This window comes from Macrotis lagotis, chromosome 8 (genome assembly GCF_037893015.1).
Source record: "Macrotis lagotis isolate mMagLag1 chromosome 8, bilby.v1.9.chrom.fasta, whole genome shotgun sequence".
NCBI classification, from domain to species: Eukaryota; Metazoa; Chordata; class Mammalia; order Peramelemorphia; family Peramelidae; genus Macrotis; species Macrotis lagotis.
Window position 1 is genome coordinate 42,508,516 of NC_133665.1, and position 24,076 is coordinate 42,532,591.

The 24,076-nt window shown below is 37.1% G+C and overlaps 1 protein-coding gene and 1 long non-coding RNA gene across 2 annotated transcripts in view; one reads left to right on the forward strand and one right to left on the reverse strand.

The window, feature by feature from the left end:
• The window catches only part of LOC141495436 (uncharacterized), a 64,653-nt gene extending 61,999 nt beyond the window's left edge, over positions 1-2,654 (reverse strand). Inside the window, exon 1 of the long non-coding RNA XR_012470780.1 lies at positions 2,278-2,654. This is a non-coding gene — a long non-coding RNA (uncharacterized LOC141495436). The remainder of the gene's footprint in view (positions 1-2,277) is intronic.
• INVS (inversin) overlaps positions 1-24,076 on the forward strand; it is a 247,342-nt gene that overhangs the window by 84,342 nt on the left and 138,924 nt on the right. The gene's annotated exons all lie outside the window — the stretch shown is intronic.

Genomic DNA, 24,076 nt, shown 5'->3' on the forward strand with positions numbered 1-24,076 from the left:
AAGTAGCAAGAGGCAAGGGTTTTTGTCTAGACATCCAGTGATTCTGAAACACAGGAATTGAAAGAGACAGAGGTAGGGGTTTGCTCAATATTTAACAGGAAAGTACCTAGTATCATTTGATTTGGGCTCCCACCCTAAAGAATTCTGTGATGACAGAGCGCAGTATCCTTCCAGCACCAAGGAAGAACAGAGAGCAGGCCAGGTATTTGTGTCTATAAATAGCTTGTAATTGGGTTTTCAGTGGCCTAACAACTCACATTGATATTTTTCTATTATGTTCTACCATCTCTGCATATTCATGTCCCACCTGAAAGTAGAAGTTCTGTTCCCTAGAGAGTGCGATGCTTTATTGTGGTTTTCCACCCATTGTCCCAAGCTGGGGAGTTCTAGTTGTTTTTGTGTTCTATGTTTTCAGTACTCATATCTATTTTTACAGACTCCCCTCCCCCACTCTGCATGTTCTTGTGTTCCTGTGTTTGGTTCATCCTCTCTTCTGAGAATCCAGTTATCATTTTCTTTTCCTTCTAGAGATCTCTCCTTTCTTTGTTCTACTCCTATACTATTTATTCATTCCCTTGAAACCTGTCTTTTACTTAATCATTCCTTTACTGACTTCCATTGGTTTCCATGAAGTTTTCCCCTCATCTTTTCTCTTTTGGGGGGGGGTTATTTTTTTATTTTGTGGGGTGATTTGTTTCTACTTTCAGTTTATGACGGAACATGATTCCTCATTTTAAGCATATACAGAAACTCCTTTCATGAACTGCATCATAACTTATTCTTTTGCAATTTGGTTTCCATTTTTAGCACTCTACTCCATCTACATTCTCAAAGATCTGATATCTTAGGATCATACATTAATAACTGAAAGGTTCCTTGGAGATCATGTAGTTCAACCTCCTCTTTTTTACAAATAAGGAAATTAACTCCCAAGGAGATCAATTAACTGTCCAATATCATACAGGTTGTAAGTGGAAGGATTTGAACTAGTTCTAAATCCAATACCTTTTCTTCCTTTCCATATTTCCAGGCTCCTTAATTAAGAAATAAAATAGCATTTTTTCAACTTTTTGTTCTCCTTGAACTCTGTTATGATTGATTCAGCTGATCTTACTCCCCCCCCACCCCCACCCCTTTTCCTTTTTGAAGCTCTCCTCTCTTAGTTTCTTGGAGTTTAATGTCTTTAGTTCTTCTCTTATCTTTTTGTCCATTCCTCTCTTTCCTTCAATGGTTCCTTTTCTCTTTCTTTTTTTTCATTAAATAGAATGTAATTAACTGATTTACTTATTTTAGCTTAATTATCAGAAATAGTTTATTAATATATGAGTATTATTGTTTGATGAGTGGTCTAAATGGTCAAAAATTTCCTGCTATTTGGAATTCTCTCTATCCCAACAATTTCTTTAATGACTCCTTTTCTTCATACCCACTGTGATTATTTCTCAAGGTTGGATCCTTGACCCTTTGCTCTAAATTTATCTATTTTTCCCTCCTAGAACTCATCCACTCTCATGGTTTTAGCTACCACCTCTATGAGAATGGTTTCCAAACATGTTTTTAGGGCTGCCATTTTTCCTGACCTCCAACTAGCTATCTCCAATTGTCAATAGTAAAATGTTTATTTATATCTCCATCTCTCACCTCAAACATGTCTAAAACCAAATTCATCTTTTCTGCTGAAGTGACTCCTTCTCCTGATTTCATCTTCTTTCCTACTTTTCCTTCTCACTACCCCCTCCAACAATATCCTCTGTTCTGATCAGCATAGATCTACTCCTTGAGGGCAAGGACTATATCTCTTTTTTATTTCATGTAAGGGGAAAGTTGGAGATTCCCCACATGTGTCAGAATTGTGAGTGTGGGTATTAGAAAGTCATCTCATGCTGGACAATTAACAATATTAAAAGATATAGTCAGAACAACCACAGTAGCCCCTAGTCTTCTCTTGTTCTGCTTACAAGGTTGTTTCTTTATTGTCTTTCTAGTTTAAAAATAAGTCTAGGGTATGATTATTGCAGAGGATGAGCATTTAATCTTATTTTATCTTAATCTTATTTAATCAAGGCAACTTTTACATAGTCACCTATATCAATGCATCTTTTCTGCAACTTTTCTCAAATTATCAACTCATAGACTTAAAACCAAAAATCACTTTAAATGATCATATACATTATTAACAATATTAATAGTATAAAAAAATAGATCAACATTAAAGCAAAATAGAAAAGGCTACAATATAAATTGTAGATAGATGGAATTTTTTCCTTTCATTCCTACCTCCTACTGCTGCTCCTGGTTAGAGGGTAAAAAAAATGAACAGTAGTTTCCCCAGGCATTGATCCAAAGAAGTAAAGAAGAAACAAGTTGTGAGCTGGACTTCACCCCCATCAATTGACCAACGTGCTGATTTACCCAGATGGCTTTCTGTTCCTGTAACCTGTCCAAGTCCACTTGAACTCAGGTGTACTCTCACTCTAGTCTGGTCATTGTGATTCTTCTGGTCTTGGTTTGATTGCTTCTACTTTTCCTTGGTTCTGGTGCCAGTCTTTGCAGTATTAGTACAAGTGTGGAACTGGAAATGGCCACACTTCTCCCTTCTCTAAGCTTTTCTGGAGAAGTATTCTCCAAACTAAAAATCCTAGAAAATTGAAGAATTCTTGGTAGGTCACTTACATTTTCAGGCTAGATCTCTATGGCAGCATATATTTGGGAAGGATGACCTTCACCAAGTTTACATTTCCATTCCCATTGCCTTGCACCATTTGTTGTTGTTGTTCAACTCTTCATGACCCCATTTAGGGTTTTCTTGGCAAAGATTCTGAAGTGGTTTGTCATTTCCATCTCCAACTCTGATTCCAACAGGGTGAAGGGAATTTGTCCAGGGTTACACATCTGATGAGTATCTGAGGCCTAACATGAACTCAGGCCCTCCTTCCAACGTACCACCTCACTGCCCACCTACTTTGTACATAGGTAGAGATTCAACAGGTGTTTATGATGTGTCAGGTTCTATTCTGAGTTCTGGAGAGACCACACATGCTAGCAAATCAGTTCCCACTCTCAAGGAGCTTATATTCTAATGTGAGAAAAGATAAAAATCTAAAAACAAGCTGATCTGTTTTCTGCAGGAAGTCTTTTAGAATGATCTCACTCTACCTTTGTATATTTGTGTGTGAGTATGTGTGAAAGAGAGTGAGAGAGATGGAACCATTTGGTGATTTGATAAATTCTATGAACCCCTCAGAATGTTTTTAAAATGTATGAAATAAAGTACATAGTATTATAAAGAGAATGAATTATATTAAAAGACATTTATCAAAATATTTTTAAATATAAGTTCATGGATCCTAGGTGAAGAACCTCTGCTTTGTTAGTTCTCTGTTTCCTCAAATTATATTTATTTATTTATTTGTTTGTTTGTTTATTATACCCTGTTACTATAAGCTCATTTTAATCATACAGGCAATATAATGGTTCTTCAGGTCCAAAGGTTCTCTTCTCTGCTACTCTTGGTAGTTAATATTTAACAAAAAGTTAGAAATAGAAAATAGAAATAAAAACAGAAAAGTCTGAAGCTCCTGTTAGGAAAATCCCTGTCATTTAAACAGAGGCTTTGCTCTATGTTTTAATTACATTTATATTTTACATTCCTTTGGACAGAACACCTTCTGGTAAGGGTAAGATATCCTGTGTGGACAGAGAGGAAGGAAGGAAGGAACGAAAAGCCAAAGAAAGAAAGGTCAAAAGAGAGCTGTGTTGGCCAATGAAAAGTTGGGTCCCCAGTGAGCAGTTCCTATTACTACTCTCAGAGGTTATTTGTTGTTCTTTCTAGAAGAGGATCATGACATCAGAGAGATGATGCCATAACATGTAAGTGAATTGGATTTAAGTGAGGAAGGGTTGTGCAAAGTCACCAGTCTCACTTTTTCCTCACAAGACATTTTAGGATTTACCCATTAGATTTCTTTCTTAAGGAACATGCCTTAAACCCAAAACACTCTGGCTCTCAGTGACTGACCAACAATAGGTCCCAGGTCAAGACCCTCTTGGTCATTGTTTGGGTTGGTTCAGAGTTTATGTGAATAACAATTGTTTCTGTTTTGACCAGAAACCCTGAGGGTTTTTTAAACTGGGTAAAAGGGGCGATTCCTTGCCTCATTTTTTCCTTTCTTACCTAGCTTTAGATCATGAAATGGATGCTGCCTCAATCAAACTGAGACCTGTTAAAGAACTTAGCTTAAAAAGGCCAAGGTCTCCCACTGCATCCAGGGTCATCTTTATTCACCCTGATATATATCTGACCCTGAATCTGGGGACACCAAAGGAGGAAAGTGTGGCTGGTGACTTTGTACATTACTCCTAGACTTAAATCAAATTCACTTGCAAGTCAGCATCATCTCCCTGATCTTATAGTCCTTTTCAAGAAAGGACAAACTATATTTATCTCTTGATTATTCCTAACCATTTGGTTAAGGAAGTAGTAAAGTATATTAATGTATGATTAATAAGAAGGTACAGAAAGTATAAGTTAGAGAAAGAGGAAGATCTTTCTTAGAATTTCGTTCAATGCTTAAGGAGGTGAGTTTAACTGGGGACATTAAACAGTCTTCTACCTTGAGGTACCTGTAAGTCCAATAAACTCCTTGATTTCTCTCTTCTCTGCCATAGCTCAATCCTCACTTTATTCTTTCATTGGTTGCTTCTGTATTGTTTATTCTTTTTGCCTTGTTTCTTGATGTCCCTATTCTTTCAGGTTTGTGGCAAGATCCTCAAAATTTCTCTCTGGTTCTAAGAGTTTTTCATTTAATACAAGTTCCTTTGGTAGTGACTAAGTACCTCATCCAGTGAGAATAGCCTTCACTCATCCAATGACTTTCAAGGACTTTTAGCATTTGCTAGTGTTCAGTCAGTTCATTCCTGTCTGACTCTTTGTGAACTCTATTTGTAGCTTCCTTGGCAGAGATACTGGAGTGGTTTGCCATTTTCTTTTTCCATTTTACAGCTCATTTTCCAAATGAGGGACTGAGGCTAACAGAGTTAATTGACTTGCCTAGAGTCCCATAGCTAGTAAGTATCTGAGTCTGAATTTGAACTCATGATGATAAGTCTTCCTGATTCTAATCCCAAAACTCAAGCCACTGTACCAACTAGCTGTCCCTTTTGAATTTAGTCAGGTCATTAAGTGATTTATTAATATGTGTTCTAATCTGGGGGCAGCTAGGTGGTGTAGTGGATAGAGCACCAGCCCTGGAGTTAGGAGTACCTGAGTTCAAATCCGGCCTCAGACACTAATAATTACCTAGCTATGTGGTCTTGGGCAAGCTACTTATCCCCATTTGCCTTGCAAAAAAATATGTGTTCTAATCTGACAAGCTTATCATGGTTAAATGAAATGAAAAGATCTGACTGTACCCTAATATCCTGATATAATCTGCTCCCTCCACCCCCATGCCAATCTTCCTCCATTAAGTTCTTATGAGGGGTGGTACTGTTTGTCATTTTTTGTTTAAATTCTCAGTATCTAACAATTTGCCCATATTCAGATACTCAAATGGATTTATCTCATTATAAAGTTGAATTGAATTTTAAAAAATTTATTAAGCACTTACTTTGTGGAAAGATAATGCTAAGTGTTGGAAGATATGAGCAGAAAATTAAGACAATTCTTGTTCTTGATGAGCTCATGTTTTAATGAGAGAGTTTCTAATGTTGAACTATTTGATGAATACCAAGGACTTTGGTGGCAAAATCTTCCTTTTCTGGAACTTCACTTACTCTGAATATATCATCTGTTAGGAATTGGCAGGCTATATCTTCAGAGGGTCTGTTTTTCAAAGTGATAATTGTGGTCACTGGGCTGGAAGCATTCCCATTCTCAAGGCTCAGGGTACTGGGGTACATCCATAAAGATGTGAGGGGAAATGATTCCTTCCAACGATGCCTATTCTATACATTTCTCATCCATGCCCTTACTACATGATGTGTCAACAATCTAGTAACCTTCCTTACTCTCTCTGGACTTTCCAATGGAATCTGGACATCACAAGGAGTCCAGTAGAGAATACTAGCCTGTCATCTTTTATGACCAGTTCATCTTTCCTTTTTCTCATACAATTTTTGATTACATCTTTTGTTCTTGCTCTTCAGGGTTCCTTGTTATATAATATTTAATCAAACTCCTTCTATCATGTTTCCTTGTCCTCTGTGATATGCTCAATTTTGGTTCTTCAAAGACAGGTATTCCAAGTATCATTGCCATAAAATGCCATCTATAAAATGCTTCTATTAAACAGTTGCTATTAAAGAAAGTTTGATTTAGTAAATATACTTTGAAATTTCCTGAAAATAACCCAGCCCACTCTTCTTTTTTCAACTCTGAACCCAGCTCATAGTCTATATGTTTTGTCTGTCCTAGAAATACATATCATTGGCTAAGCTTTACAAGATATCTATTCAGGGTATATGTAATCTAAGCTGTAAACTTTTATAAGGAAGGATGATGAACAATATCATAAAGGAGAACAAAACAGTGATGATTAAAACCAGTCAGATGAAAGATTGGCAAGATATATAATCACCCATAGTCCTGGCAAGGGTATTCAAAGATAAAAATGGGAAAAAAGGAAATGGAAGAAAAATGGAGATTTGCAAACTGTTATCTCCAGCAAGATTGTTGGAATCACCACCATGGGACCCTAATATTATAGTCCTTGAAATGTCAATAGATAGTAAATTAGTATTTATTAAATGCCTACCATGAGCCAACTCTGTGTTAAGTGCTGAAGGTAAAAAGGAAAATAAAAGATAAAAGACAGTGCCTATCCATTAGCTCACTATCTGAGGAAATGATTGGGTAATTGTTGTCCTTTGTAATTGAAGAAGACCATGACATCAAATGAATAATGGCATGACTTGCACATTATGTTGACTGTCATGAAGTTCTGAATGTTGTACAAAGATATCCTCCCCAAAGATATCCCTTCTTTTTCCAGAACCTTTATCACCCTATGGCCTTCTGGTGATGGCCTGGATGCTGTGGGCCTTCTGGATGGGGGTCCCTCCCAAATCAACAAGGCATCGTGGTGTGCCAACAATGTCAGGAAAAATGCCAGGATATGATTTTTCTGGCAACATATTGGTGACAATATGGTATATCCAAACCTGTCTCTCAATGGTCTAATTGTTAGTACATATATTCCATACTCCTCACCCCCACCCCACCCCACCCCAACCCCCGGGGAACCCAAAGACTTTGGTTTTCCAAAAAAGCTGCCTGACGGGTCATGGGAGTTCCACTGCTCGATCACTAGTCAGCATCATTTATGGTCAGAACCATGACTTTTATTCTTGATTAATAAAAGTATTCTTAGCTAATGTTTTGCTCTGGTCCACCTTGCACTGGTCAAATAATTTCACCTCTAGCAGCATGATACTAATGCTCCCAGCTGTCCCTTTTAATCATGGCCACAGTTTTCTTTTAATCATGGCCACAGTTTTGGAAACCAACCAATTAGAACCAGGATCCTATTCCATCATTCCTATAGATATCCAGACAACTCAAGCCTGCTTTGATGGCAGCCAAGAGGATAAAGGCCAGAAAAACAGTCAGATTGGTTCAGCTGCATAGAGAAGGGATTCATCCTGAAAGTGATAAAACTGTCAGGCACTGAAAGATTTGAAAAGACGAGAAGTTGTCAATAGCAAGGGAAACGATTTCAGGCCTTACTGATATTTTTAAAAGGTGAAAATAAAACAATATCTACTAATCTATCTGTGAGGGTAATCTGAATATAATTGAGAACATCCTCAAGGTGAATATTAGTAGGAAAGAAGCAGGCTTTTTTTCTGAAAGATTTTGGAATGCTTTTTTAATGTTATTTTATTTTTTCAATTACATGCAAAGATAGTTTTCAGCATTCATCGTTTTCTGAGCTCTTGAGTTCCATATTTTTCTACTTCCCTCACTTTCTTCCTCCCTCCTCATGACAGCAAATAATCAAACAAGCAGAGTTTTGCAAATGATGTTCAACATCGAACCATATTCATTACCATTCTCAAAACTGCTTGAACAATACGGAAGAAAATGTAAGATTCCACTGTACTTCCTGTTTGCTAATTTTTAAAAAGTTGAACAAAGCACTGCCTTCCAGACTTTTTGTAAGTCAGTTGTCTCCCATCATTTATTAACATCATTCATGATTCTTGGGGCAGCTAGGTGGCACAGTGGATAGAGCATTGGCCCTGGAGTCAGGAGTTCCTGAGTTCAAATCTGGCCTCAGACACTTAATAATTACCTAGCTGTGTGGTCTTGGACAAGCCACTCAACCCCCTTTGCCTTGCAAAAACCTTAAGAAAAAAAATGTCATTCATGATTCCTTAGAAGATGTAACAACAGCAATAGTCCTTTTAAAATGACCCTTTTATATAATAATTTTATATAATAAAATAAAACATGGAGATATATTCTTTTTAAAGATGTTTGCACTATGATGGAGAATATCCATCTTGGGTTCCAGGTCAAGAAGAGATTCCACTGGGCGGGGAAGATCCTCCAAATGCTCCCATTTGTGGATAATATGATATTGATTGCATCATTCTTCAGAACATTACAGAACTTCCTGAAAGAAACTTATAATTACTCAGAGTTTGGTCTTTCCAACCACTCAAGGAAAGATCAAAAAGAAGAATATCTATTGCCTGTATTTCAACATGTCATGTCTTTATTAGGTACTTAATAAATGTGGAATTGTATCCAGTTTGTTGAGTGAAACTAAACTGACCATGTGCACTTCCATCCATCTCTTTTCTTTTCTTTTCTTTCTTTGTTTCTTTCTTTGTTTCTTTCTTGGTTTCTTGGTTTCTTTCTTTCTTTCTTTCTTTATTCCTTTCTTCCTTTCTTTCTTGTTTTTGTAAAACAATGGGATTAAGTGACTTGTCCAAGGGCACATAGTGAGGTAATTTCTATTAAGTGTCTGGGACAGAATTTGAACTCGGGTCCTCCTGACTCCAGGGCCAGTGTTCTATCCACTGTGCCACCTAGTTGCCCACATCCATTTCTTTACAATTACTCTCACCCAGGTACCCTCACCTCTTCCACCCTTTTTATCACTCAGTTTAAGTCTATCAGCTTCTGGGAAACCTATAGACCTTTGAAGTATAGAAAGATATTTCCCCTCCTCTTAACTAATAATATACTTTTGCAGTTGGCCACATATATTTCCTCTTGCCATTCCTTACATTTTGTCTTATATGGTCATTTGAACTTTATTATTGTTATTTGCTAAATAGCAAAGCTTTACTAAAGTCTTTATTAAAGACTTATGCTGTCATTTGTATGAAACTGACCCTTGGGTTTTTGTACCAATTGAATGCAAGTCCTTGAGTATAGGACTGGCAATGAATTACCTGCTAAATTAGCATCATAGATAGATTTAGAGCTGGAATAGATATTAGAAGTCATGTAGTTCAATTCTCTTAATTTACATGTAGTTCAATTCTCTTAATTTACAGATAAAAAATCAATTTCCAGTTTGGAAAGACCAAGGGTAATGAATTTACCAGCCACAACATCTTTTGACAACCATTCAGCAAGTTAGATAAGATTAAAGTTGGGATCTGCATAAATGAAAGGAATATTAACATTAATAATAATAATGAAGTTTTCACATAGATACTTTTTTTAAAGGTTTTTGCAAGGCAAATGGGGTTGAGTGGCTTACCCAAGGCCACACAGCTAGGTAATTATTAAGTGTCTGGGACCGGATTTGAACCCAGGTACTCCTGACTCCAAGGCTGGGGCTTTATCCACTACACCACCTAGCCACCCCCAGATACTTCTTTATACCTTGGCTTCTTCAAGTTCAGAACTGTCATAATCTTTGTATCTCACACATCTATCCCAGTCATACTCATACATAATGTATACTCAGTAAATAGTTGTTAAATGAATGAATGAAAAAATAAACAATTTTAATAAGTAATTAGATTGAAAGTAGGTGTTGTACTAAACTGTGTTTTGGACCTCTTACAAGAATTCTTCATCATTTATTTATCCTGAACCATCCCTACCATTGGTAAAGCATTTAGACCACCCTTCTCAGAATATTAAATGCATGAAATAGAAAATAGACTGCAAAGGAAACCAATTACACCAAATATAGTTATCAATTTTTTTAAGGTTCCCAGACTTTAGGTTAAGAACTCCTGTCTTGGGGCAGCTAGGTAGGCAAGTAGACAGAGCACCGGCCCTGGGATCAGGAGTACCTCGGTTCAAATCCGGCCTCAGACACTTAATAATTGCCTAGCTGTGTGGCCTTGGGCAAGCCACTTAACTCCATTGCCTTGCAAAAACCTAAAAAAAAAGAACCCCTGTCTTATAATAACACTATAATTATATTAATTTAGAAAATGGCATGCATAATATGTTCATCTAAAAGGTGAAATGAAAGTAATAAGGAATAAAAAACAATTTGAGAACCTGATAAAAAAAACAGAATTTTATTGTATTAAATTAGTAAATCAGAGAAATAATTGGTAGAAATATACTGCAAATCAATAGAGAACTAATGCAAGGTATATCACTCATTCCTCAACTACTTATTGAACACCTCTATTTGTCAGCACCAGCTGCAGCTCATCAGCCCAGCATGGGTGAGGCAAGCTTGAAAAGCAGATGGCTCCCAGCAGTCCAAAAGCAAACAAAGCCAAGTACTGCTTCCTCCGAGGAATCTTTTGGCCCATTGATTTCCCTAAGTTATCGGACCAGCACCTCACTACCACTTGGTTGATTCCCTTGGTCAGATCACATCTTGGCATACATGTGTGTTCTTACCCCTTTTCACTACATGAACCAACTGGCAAAAACTTGTCAGAGAAATATTACTGATACCATCCATGGCCCCCTCCCCACAAACTCAGACAGACCACCAGACCAGATCTTGATTTGGACTCCATTCTCTCTCTTTACTCCCTCCTGCACTATCAGTCATCAGCAAAATAATTTGACCAAAAAAATGAATGAGTACTTATTAAGCTTTTAAGGGAGGGGGGTTCTGTGCTAAGTCACCAGCCTCTCTTTCTTCTCCAGAGCCATCTGGGCCCAGTGGCCACAAATGGATCAGGTTGCCTGGAGATGGCCCTGGATCCAGTGGGAGACCTTGGGTTTTGAAAACTAGGTCTTTGCCAGGTCACCTTTGCCATGAGCTAAGGGCAGAGCTGACCAACAGAAGAGTAAGACAATCTCTGCTCTCAAAGAGCTCACATTCCACTGGGAGAGACAATACATATAGAAGATTTCAGTTGCAAATCAGATAAAAGGTCATGTGGTTCTTTGAGTACAGTGGCAAAGCAGATTTTAATGCCTTTTCAATGTCTTTTCCCAGGTAAACTGATATGTTTCTAATGTTGAACCACCTGACAGTGTGAAGGACTTGACTAGGAATAATTGTTCTAGTAGTCAGGAACTGTATCTGTGGCATCTGCAAGAACAGTTGCCATGCCACAGCTCTACCTGGATTGCTTTCTAGGATGATGGATAGGGACTCCCTGGGCTAGAGTCCCAAGACTCATGGGTTCAGAGTGCTGGCTGTCTCCATCAGCTCTAGGGGACACATTAGTTTGTCTTACCTGACCCAGACTTCCCACCTTTTTCTTCCTTTCCTTCCCTATTGCTTCAACCAGAATGATGGAGTTTTTAGCACTATATAATAAAATAACAACCCAGAGGAACTAAGAGAATGCCCAACAGAAAAGTTAGGGTCAAGTGCAGGAGAGAGTAACAATGAAGACTAGGAAAAAACCGTCAGATGGTTAGCATGGTTTCATCAGCAAGTAATTTTCTTCTTTTGGCTGATGTTCCCTCTCTCATATTGTGATCATACTATATCTGCATTTCAAAAAAAGATAGTTGATAGTCTCTCAAAGCAGTTTTGTTGACATAAGGAAGAGATATGTATTGGATGATATAGTTGAGCTAATTGAAGGTCCAGATCCAAACAGAGGTGGATAAAGGAACTGATGCCATCCTTGAGAGTTATCTAGTGAAATGCCCTAGGATTTTGCCCTTGACCTTTCAACACTTATCAGTGACTTGTATCAAGGCATAAATGAAATAGGTATTGTTTTCAAATAGTAAGAACTTGGGAAAGATAACTAATGCATTTTCCATATGGGGTCTGAAGGAATTTGACAAACTTTAACAATGAACCAAAGAAAGAGGATAAATTTTAATGGAGATAAATATGAAATTCTATACTAGAATTCAAAAAGCTTACTGTACAGATACAAGATAAGCAAGAGATGACAAAATCAAACTTAATGTGAAAAAAGATCTGAAAGTTGTATTATTCTCTAATATAAAAACTAATCAACAATATACCAACAGATAAAAAGATCTAACAAATCTCAGACCATATTAATAGAAGCATAGTTTCCAAAATTATGGAGTTTATAACTAGTGATCTACTGGTAAATGTTTAACAACCAGTTCTCTGGCAGGGAGAGAAAGGGAAAGGGAGGGAGGGAAGGGGGAAGAATTTGTATAAAGTAGAGACTTTTAAGGTTAATCTGCTATATTTTCTCTATCATTTTCTTAAGTAGACAACAACACAATAAATCAAACCCTGATGTATAGCATGTCAGTTTTCCAGGTGAAAATGTTAATGTTGAACATTTAATAATTCCTGAAATCCTATACAAGCTGTCTCTAGTATACCCCTGGTTACAGTCCCATAACACTTTGTCCTGGGAAGATCTTACCTGAAATACCATGTTCAGCTCTGAACATATTTAAGGAAAGTTTTTTTTTTAAAGCAAATTGGAGAGTAACCAAAAGAGAGTTTCCAGGATTGTGAGAAGGCCTTGAAATTGAAATTATGTCATCTTTTTTTTCTTTACAAATTTTTTATTTGATTTTCTAACTACATACAATGGATGTTTTTTACCAATCATTTTTTTTAGGTTTTTGCAAGGCAAATGGGGTTAAGTGGCTTGCCCAAGGCCACACAGCTAGGTAATTATTAAGTGTCTGAGACCAGATTTGAACCCAAATTCTCTTGACTCCAGGGCCGATGATTTATCCACTACGCCACCTAGCCGCCCTACCAATCATTTTTTGCAAGGTTTTGTGTTTTACAATTTTTCTCCCTCCCTCCCTTGCCTCTTCTCTCCCCCAATAGAAAGCAATCTGATATAGACTTTAATTTTGTAATCATGCCAAACATAGATTGATATTGAATGTGTTGTGAGAGAAGAATCAGATCCAAAAGGAAGAAAACATTAGAGATAACAAAATGACATAATATATAAGACAACTTTTAAAAATTGAAGATGATAGGGGCAGCTAGGTGGCTTAGTGGATAAAGCACCAGCCCTGGAGTCAGGAGTACCTGGGTTCAAATCCGGTCTCAGACACTTAATAATTACCTAGCTGTGTGGCCTAAGGCAAGCCACTTAACCCTGGTTACCTTGCAAAAAAATAAATTGAAGATGATATAGTTATGCTGTTCTTCATTTAAACTCCACAGTTCCTTCTCTGTATACGGATGGTATTCTCATCACAAGTCCCTTAAAATTATCTTTGATAATTGTACTGCTGAAATGAGCAACTCCATCATAGTTGATCATCACCTCATGTTGTTAGTGTGTTTAATATTCTGATTCTGCTCATTTCACTTAGCATTAGTTTGTGCAAGTCTTTCCAGGCTTTTCTGAAATCCTGTCTTTCATGATTTCTTATAGAACAATAATGTTCCATCACATACATATACCACAACTTGTTCAGCCATTCCCCAACTGATGGGCATCCCCTCAATTTCCAATTCTTTGTTACTACAAAAAGAATTACTATGAATATTTTTTCACATGTGATTTTTAAACTTTTTTCATGCTCTCTTGAGGATACAAAGCCAGGAGTGGTATTAGTGGATCAAAAGGCAAGCACATTTTATTGCCCGTTGGGTGTAATTCCAAATTGCTCTCCAGAAAAGCTGTATTAGTTCACAACTCCACCAACAATGCATCCCTCCAACATTGATCATTTTCCTTTCTGATCATATTGGCTAATTGAAAGAAGACAATTATTGTTTAATGTGGAGAAGACTTAGAGGGGACATGGTGGCTACCTTCCAGTATTTTAAAGGTTATCATGTGAAAGGGCGATTCTATTTGTTTGCATAACCTATACCCCCAACCTCTAGCCAAGAGCAATTTAGGGATATGTCTGAGCATGGAAGATTCCCCAGAAATGTTGAGGTGTCTGGGTACAAATCCCTGCATTATTTGTTCTTGGACTGAATCTCAATTTGTGGAGACAAGGAAAATGAAAATTAGCATGGTACATAGAAAAATGGACAAGGCTAAGCCCCCTTTACTCTCAGCCTGGGCAGTTAGTCATCAAGATTGAATAAGTATACTAAGTCCCAGCCCCATGACTATGGACAGTTCCTTTATTCTGTTGCTCTATCTGTACTGTATTTTCAATCTACAACTGCTCTAGATGATGGACTAATGAAAGTTCTTTATCTAGTCTCAAATATTCTCCTTTTGAATTTTGGGTCATCTTGTGCTGTTCTTACAGTTGCCTTTTTTTACCCACTTTGGAGTTAAACCTTGTAAATTGTACTCTCATCCCTGGTATGTTTAGTTTTCCTGTGGAACATTCACTTAATAGTTCTTAATACTTAGAATTCTATACCTCAGTGAACCTCAGGAATTCATTTATTGTCATATTACTTTTATGCTTCCAGTTGTCATCTGGACCAGGTCCTACTAGAGGTCTTTTTTTTTTTTTAGGTTTTTGCAAGGCAAATGGGGTTAAGTGGCTTGCCCAAGGCCACACAGCTAGGTAATTATTAAGTGTCTGAGACCAGATTTGAACCCAGGTACTCCTGACTCCAGGGCCGGTGCTTTATCCACTGTGCCACCTAGCCACTCCTACTAGAAGTCTTGAAGGCAGGTACTGTTTTTTTCAAATTCTTTTTTTCCATCACCCATTGATAACCAGAATCACATTTCATGATTCTTCCATTTTCAAAGCCCATACTTCCTTCTGTTTTTTGTTTATAGGAAAAGTACATTATTAGAAAAGTAGAGAAGCCTTGAGTTTACTGAGTTATGAAACTTATGTCACTAACTAGTTCTACCTACTTCCCAAATATCTCTTTTGAGTCTATGCTTGTCTTTCTTCTTCTCATTCTTCTTTTCACTTCTTCCTCTTCTTGTCTCTCAACTTCTATCTCTGCCAAGGAAATAGTTTTTCTGATCTTAGTGACTGCACTTTTATATTAAAAAATATTCTATTCATTGTAACAATAAGTCATACTTTTACCAAGGGAAGAAATTTTCTACTGTAAATTTCACCAAATAGTAAATGCTTTATTAACTTGTCAATCGATTAACGTATCCTTTCTAAATCTGTAAATAACTATGTTTCATCTAAAATATGATCCTTCTATATATAGGAACTTTTCATTCTTGAAATCCTCATTCATGCCCCCAACACAAACATTCAATTCCAAAAAACATCTATACGGCAACCAGTATTTTTATTATTCCCTATGAGCCTATCTGATCATAAGAGGAAATGTGATGTGGAGGAAAGGAAATAAGGTTTAGAATCAGAGAGCTTGGGTTGGAATCCCAGTTTCCCTATTTACCTCTTGTGTGACCTTTGGCAAATCTCTACATTTTTTTGAACCTCAGATTCCTTATATTAAACTGAGGACTTGGACTTGGTAACCTATAAAGTTTCTTCAATCTCTAAATCCAAGACACCATGGTTCATGCAGTTAGATGACCAGTATTAAAACATAGGGTGCATAGTAATAAACCAAGAAGTGATGTATACTGAAGTTGACTCTTTGCTTATGCCCAAGGTGCTCCAATACACCTTTTTATTCCTCAATTGTTCGGTCATATTAACAAGTAATAATGTCAAGAATAAATTCATTTGTTCCCCTCAAAATTATTGAAAGACCAGACTACAAACTGAGAATCACAAACAAGAATTAGTTAGTCCTTCATTATTTTCTCTAAATGTTTCAGAAGTTGCCATGTAGAAGAAGCTACTTTGTGTAGTTTTAGGACAGAAGTAGAAGGAGTAGGAAGAAGTTAAAATGAGACTGATTTTTTTCAGTACTCAAGAACTCTTTAGCAATTAGAATGAATGAAGTGCCTTATTAAGTAGAGTTCCCCTTTCCTGGAAGAGTTCAAACAAAGGACGAATGATCAATTATTGGGGATGTTATCAAGAAATTCCTTCATTAGATAGGAAATGAGACTAGAAGACCTCAAAAGATTTTTTTTTAACTTTAAGTTCTCCCAATAGAGTGATATGACCTAGTCTTTTTTTTTCTTAACTCCAGTGACTGACATCCTTCTTAAAAGGAAACTTTAGACTAAAACATTAATCAAGTAACATATCCAAGGGTTGCCAAGAAATAGTAAGAAAGTGGGCAGAGCCTGGGTGTAGATGCCAGAAAATTGATATCAAGGATTGTGGAAAAATGGGAAACCAAAACAGGAGACTAAATGTGTTGATAACAACTAGAGATTAGTGTTCTCTGAACCCTTTCTCTAAGGATAAGAAACCAGAAACAAGCTCTAATGATATGGTTCAGGCAGGTGGGGCTAGCCCAAACTGATGACATCTTTTCATTATTGCTTACATTGCTAGGAGAACACATTGTGTGTGGACAACAGAACATTTCAGGCCATGAACCTGAGCCTTCAGATACCACAACAGATCCTAAGGGGAAGAGATCAGACAGATAATGTAAGCAGATATTCTTGCACCTCTCAGACTCTTCAGATCTGTTCCCCAACACACACTCCATAAATTCACCAAATGCCCTATCCTTACTAAGTAATGGTTAATCTCTGCTTAGTGCTCACCTGCCTTACCATCAGCCCCTTATCTTCTGTTTCCCTCCCAAATGGCTCAGTAGAAATTCCATCCTCAGCTCCTCCTTCACCAGAAATCTGAATGACAGTTTAATTTCTTGTCTGACCTGTTTTTCAGTCCGTTTCCCCAAACCACCAAAGTCAAGGGACACTAATGCCAGGAACAGAGATAACAATACTTTCAATTCATTCCTACCTTTGAAATGTTTCTATCCATCATCAGAAATACCTAGGTGATTTCCAGTCACCCAAGTCCATACCATAGGAAATGTATTGGTGACCATTTCAGGACACGAGATTCAAAGACAGGATCTCAAACTCCCCCTCTAACCCTAGAAACCATGTTGGAGCTAATTCGTAGTCATCAGAGTACCCGACTTAAGGCGACTCCATAGATGCATTTATGGAAGGTGAAAAGATAGACTAATAAATGGGACTGAGGAAGGCATCTTCTCTTTATCTATTTATGCAGAGATTCATCTGAGGAAGGTGCAATATATATATATATATGAAACGAGCTACAAGAAGCTTCTTGGATAAGAGGTTAGACTTATGATGAATATCCATTGTCCCTTCTAAATCTGAGATTTTCTGATTCCAAGTAGCTAGAGAATTAGCTCCTTATACAAAGGTTAAAATTTTAAGGCAGGCACCCCCACCCCACCCCACAAAATAAATTTCTCAAAAAATAGTCATATCTAAAATTAATTTAGTTCGTATACAAAAGAAAAGCAATCTCTTCTGCAGAATGTCTTACTTTCTTACATTTAGATACCCCTTTAATGCACAAATTTCCTTTCAACCATAAATCTCATGAAGTATAAGCTAGAGATTAGCTGCCTAATGTGCTTGGGCCTTACTTTCCTCAACTGTAAAGTATTGGGTTGATTCAGATGATTAAGATGCCCTCTACTTCCAGTAAGTTGTACAAGTACACTTTGCAAATGGGGACATCAAACCTCAGAGGAATTTAATGACTGTCAGAGAGTCCCTTCAAAAATCCAGGCCCTTTGACTCTAAGACAAAATAATGTTTTTAAAAATCCTTCTTTTGAGAAATTATTACATTGGTTAAGCAGAAAGCTTATTAATTTTGTTTTTATACTGTGTTGGATAAGATTCCTGGAACAGAAATAGTTGCTGCAAGTACAGATGGATGTTTTAAGTTGTAGGTGTTAATGAAATTAACTACAAATCCAAATTGGATTCTCATTGTTGTTGTATATCTTAATATCACATTTCATTATAAGTTTCTCAGAACCTTAAGATGGTTCATGCAATTTAGAAATCTGTGTTTCTCAAATTGGTAGTTTTAGAAAATTCTCCTAATTGGTCCCTTGGCATTGGCCACATTATGTCTCTTATATACTTTATATACAGCTAACTGAAAAAAAACCCGCTATTTTAGGCATCTAACATTGGATAGATTTTCCTTTTTTTTTCCCTGTGATTTGGAGGGGGGGTGAAAGCAAAGAATAGCTTTGCCTTCCAGCCTATTCAAATTTCTAGGGCCAATAAGTTAATGAGCTTCATGCTATTGCTTAAACCAATTGTGTGGCTGATGTGCTCAATAGCACATTTCCTGCTTTGGTGTTTTAGACTGTATTTTCAGGTTAATTTCTTCCGTTTCTGTTGGAGCTGGCTTTCTGGGAGAAGAGAGTCAGTGCAGCCTAGCGGAGAGCAAAGACATAAGCATTTGCATCTCTCAAATGTTTGTATTGACAAATGGCAGCCTGTTATTGACATCCCCGTCCCTTGATGATTCTTCAATTGGCTTATCTTTGCTGGTCAAATGCCTTAATTGTTCTGGCCTTTAATTCAGTCAAAGTTGGAGCTTGAGTGGAGGAGAAAGAGAAGGAGCAAGGCTCGTGGAGCATCAAGCTTGGGCAGGGAAGCTGCTGGCAACGATCAGCCTGTCATAATGTTATGATTTGTTCATTTTTATACCATTTATTAGCCTTTACTTGTTGTGCCATTTGGCCTCTGGGGCAGATAAAGTGCTGTCTAATTTGGTAGGTTTGCTTCTGTCAGAGTGGCCTCGACAGAGAAGGTGTTAACTGTAGTGACAAGGAATCAATAGCTGTCCTTGTCATGAGGAACGTGAGTAGTTGGGCCTTTCATCTGGAGGATTAGAGGTCTAATTGGATTGAGAATAGGGAGGGTGGGCTGTTGGGTAACCCTGTCAGCTGGGTGAAGCTGTCAAATGTCAGCCTTATTCATACTGAAGGGAAGGAGGGAGTTCAGCTTTGGAATCTAGGAGGGGAGCAGGCAGGCAAATGAAAAGCTCTTTTTATAAAGTAATGGATGGTGAAGTAAAATAGATGAACATATGCTATCTCTTATATTAAAATTAGACATCCCTTTGGATAATGAATCTCTGCAACGTTAATGATATGTTCATACCCTGTTATGTGAGGAAGCACATACCATACGTCCAAGCTTGTTCTGATATCCTCTTTTTCAACAAATACACTGGTCAAACAAAGATTAGAAATGGGAAGCGGCAGGCAAGTTATGGTTGTTTTATTTGAAAGCAAGGGGGTGTCCTAAATGATTACATTGTTATTAGACAATGGCATGTACTTTCATAATAATTAGTTATTAATGAGGTAGATTTTGTGTTGTTGTTAGAAGCATCAACTAACCCAAATGGAATATTTTAAAATTCTGGATAGATATTTGGTAACTTTTTTTTTTGGACTGCTTTGTGGAAGTCAGGTTCTTTTTTCTAAATAAAAGGTTTTCAAATTTACAGCTAATGAATGAAAATGATAGGGAGTTGAATAAATTAGTTTTTTTCAAAAAATAATGCCCAAGAGACTTAATCTTTTAACATATTGGAATAAATAAAAGGATTAGATTTTAAATGCCAAGCACCAATGAATGGTATACAATTTCTTATTCCTTTCCTACTTGAGACAATTTCTTCTCTACTTACATTTTTTTGTAACATGCCCACAGGGTTGGGGTATGGTAGGATGAAGGAAATTGAATTGCCCTCTATCTACAATACTCTTAAAACTATCTCTTTGAGGCCAAGGAAAATACTTTAAATTCAAGTAAATTACCTTGTAAGGGTAACATGAAGGAACTTAATCTTGATAAATGCTGAATACAAAAGCAGAATTTGTAGCACAGACACATATGCTTTACATACAAATCTAATTTAAATGACTGTTGTTCTCTAAAAGCATTTATAAATTTCTTTGAACACACTGAGGATATATTAACTTCTGGGAGTAGTTATGAGTATCCTAGTTAGTTCCAAGTGATAATAAGGTTTACAGTCTGTCACATAAATGGACATATATAGGATTCAACAAAAACCTCGCAAAAAAGACAAGTTAATGATGATGGGAACTGAATAGTTTTTGAGTTTGGGAACATACATTCAATTACTCTCTATATTTGACTCCAACATATTTATAGAATATAATTTCAACCAATTTGAAATGATTCAAAGGAGTTCTGTAACAGAATGGAATGTAATTATAAATAGGGAAGAACAGAAGTTATTAATATGTGATCAGCGATGTAAATGAATGGGATTCATTGTAGGATCATAGATTTAGATCTGAAAGGGACCTTCAGGAACATTGAGGCTAACCCCCTGCTCTTGTTACAGATAAGGAAACTGAGTCTGAGAAATGTTACCAGATGTGATTTGTCCCTTTCTTTCCAACTCCAATTTCAATTTGCTCTGCATGGTGCTACCTGACTTTCTATATGGTTTGAGGTACAGTTTACCCATGTGACATCACTTTATTAATTTTTAAAACTGCTTTTTTAAAGGTAATAAAAAGATGCAGTATTATCTTACTACTCCCTACTAGGTTTGGAATCAGACTCAGATTTAATACCAACTCTTGACATTTACTAGCTATGGGGCATAGTCAAGTCACTTAACTTATATGTGTTTCAGCTCCCTAATAATTATCTCTTAGAATTAAGAGTGTGGTGATGGATTTTGAGGGTGGTGAGCTATGCTAATAAAGGGAGTTCCTTACTGGGAGTTTTACACACTGAAAAAGCCCCACAAATCCTTAAGTATTCATGCATAAAAAGTACTTATAAAAAATTTCAAGACTGCTCTTTAGAATATGGAAACATCTTCTGGAAACATCTTCATAAATTATCATTTGGTTGCTCTTATTAGAAGGAATTAATTTTGATGAATAACTGGTTTTAATGATTTCTAGAGATTACTACAATTAAAAACCATTGTGGTATTATTCCCATTCCTTCATAAGCTAATTCATCTATAGAAAATGGCAAAGGGGAAGCTCACTTTATAGCCCAGCAAGACCTTTTAAAGATTGTGGGGGGGGGAGGGGAAAGGGAATTGTGGGTTATTTCTTGTGAGCAGGTAAGAATTTCAGGGTTTCTCCTTAACCATTCCCACTACAATAAGACTGTTCCTTTTTCTAATTCCTCCCCTAAACACACATCCTGCTTGAAATTGATCTGTTAAAGATCTCAATGACTGATCACCAAATCCAATAGTCTTTTCTCAGCCATCATTTTCATTGACCACTATAGCTGTGGACACTGTTACCCATCTGCTCCATAAATTTTTTCTCTTTGGCTTCTATGATACTTGTTGCTCAGTCTATATTACCTGACTGGTGACATTCAAGGACCTCTAACAAATCTATGGAGAAACCATAAGGACAATGTGAAGGGAGCATACTCCCTTTTTTTTTCCCCCTTAGAAAATCCCTGCAAAGGCCAAATATTTGGCAAGTTCATAGCTGGGTTTTGGATAGGATCAGGATAGCTTTTCACTGGGTAATGGTCCTTGAAAGGGTTGTGCATGTTTGGTCTATTTAAGATTATCCTGGGAGTGGGGTAAACAGACAATGTAGCAAATAGAATAGAATAGTTTATTAGCTCCATATAATAGGGAAACAAAGGGATACGACACAGATTTAAAAAATGAGAGAAAACTGCACCTTCCAGATATTTCAGAATTTGAGTTATTTATGGTGATCAGTGAGGAAGAGCATGGGCAATAGTATGGTCTCCTAGGTTATTGAATAAGGTGACAAAGAAATTGGGGTGATTTTAAGCTGTGGCTGGAAACACAAGATATATTATTTTAAGGTCCATAAAATTAGCCTTCTAAATCAATCATGGTAATAAATGAGAACTGCAGCCAAAAGTGAAGTATTAAGTAGAGTTCCTCAGACATCAGTCCTAATGAGACCCTTTCCTTTTCTTTCCCTCCATCACTTCCCTCTCATTTGATTAGGGCAAGCTGGTAATGTGATATTCAATTCAGCAAACATTAATAAACACCAACTATATAGTGTCAGGGCTGTGCTAGGGACTGAGGATACAAAACCAGTCCCTGACTTCATGGAGCTTCATTTTCTCTTGGAGGGGAATAACGTGTACACAGATGGATAAATAAATATAAAGTGTGAAGGTAATTGTCAAGGGGAATACTAACAGCTGGAGGGGTCAGTGAACAGTACTTGGTGCTGAGCCTAGAATGAACCCAAGGATTCCAGGAGGCAGTGGGAGAAGGGAGTGGGCAGTGGAAACAGCCAGAGCAAAGGTAAGAGTTGGAATATTGTATTTGGGACAGTTTGACTAGAACATAGGGTATGTGAGGGGGAATAAAATGAAATCAAGATAGATCATAGAGCCCTGTCAAGCCAGTGTAACTAACAGAAAGTGTTCTGGTCTCCATATAGCCAGCCTATCAAGTTGTGGGTCCCCTTAAGGGAACCAAGGCATTGTTCTGAAAACCAGGTTAAGCTAATAGTTTCTTGATTAGCATAAGTTTCATCTCTGCCTTGGTCCAAATAGATCCTGGCAAGAAGTTCACATGTTAGCTATACCTGTAAGTACCTTATGAAACGAAATGAAATGAAAAATGGTTTTTTTTTTTATTCTTCCAGTCATACAATGGTAATGTAAACAAATTCTGAAAGTTGCTGGTGCTTATATTCTCCAGCATGCAACATGAACTGGTAGTTCATTTGGGGATTTGTTTGTTTTGATGGCAACAGAAGTATCATGCTTCCTTGTGGTATCTGTGGCTATCTTTGACCAGTCAAATCTGATGCTTACTGTTTTGAGAGTCCTTTCATGAACTAAATGTCCAAAAGCATCATCTAGAGTTTTCAAGGCCTTGGAGAGATGTGCCCTGCTTTCTGTTATCATGTGTATTACTATGAGCTTTTTTAAGTTTTTCTTTCTCCAGTTCAGAGATTGAAAGGCCAAACCTTTTCTGTCATTCATTGTTGCTACCTGACTCTATCTCTGTCTTCCTGTATGCATCTACTCATGCTTCATGGATAATTCAAACTGCCTGGTTTTAATGGAGTTAAACACTGTTGCTTTCAAAATTCTGCCAGCATCCTGAATAGATTGGAAGTTTTTCCATTAAAGCTAATGTTCTTTTAATTTATCTTGAGTGTGGGCATAGGAGATCTACAATACTCATTGCCTTATGGACACCAGAATTTACATAGGAAATTCCAAAGTGATTTCAATATATACCAGATATGGGTGGTTTTTGTCACTTATCTCTTGAAGGCCTAAAGCTTCAAGAGTCTATATAGGTATTTATTTTCTTCATATATCCCTCATAGAATGACTAGAACACGATGGTCACTTGTACTCCATTATCTCAGACAAAAATACAGCCCACAGCCCGCAGCCCCCATCTCAATTTTTGCAGTCACCTCCATGTAGTCCTCACTGAAACACTCCATAAGAAATTGTGGTAACCCCCCTGTCAAGGGAAGAAAAGGGAAGAAGGGAGAAAAATATGGAATGCAAAAACCTTACCAAAAAATGTTGAATGTTGAAAACTATCTTTGTTTGTAGTTGGAAAAAATAAGTAAACTTATTAAAAAATTTTTAAAAAGAAATTGCTGGCAAGTTCATGGTCATTGTCTTTCAGGTATCTGAGCAACCTCTTTCCCTTACCCACCTCTTTTTCTAAAACTGATCCTGCAATCAGTCTTCAGCTTCCACATCACTAAAATTCTCTTCTCTCCTCAGATTCATATTGCATCTTCCCCATAATTGCAATGAAAGGAATGTCTGTATTTTGGGGTTTCCTTTGATGATGTTGTTCATGTGTCAGTCCAGTTTGACCTTGCTTCATTACCTTTCCAGGTGGAAAGTATGTATCTCTCTTGTTTCTGTGCTTTCCTTCAGTT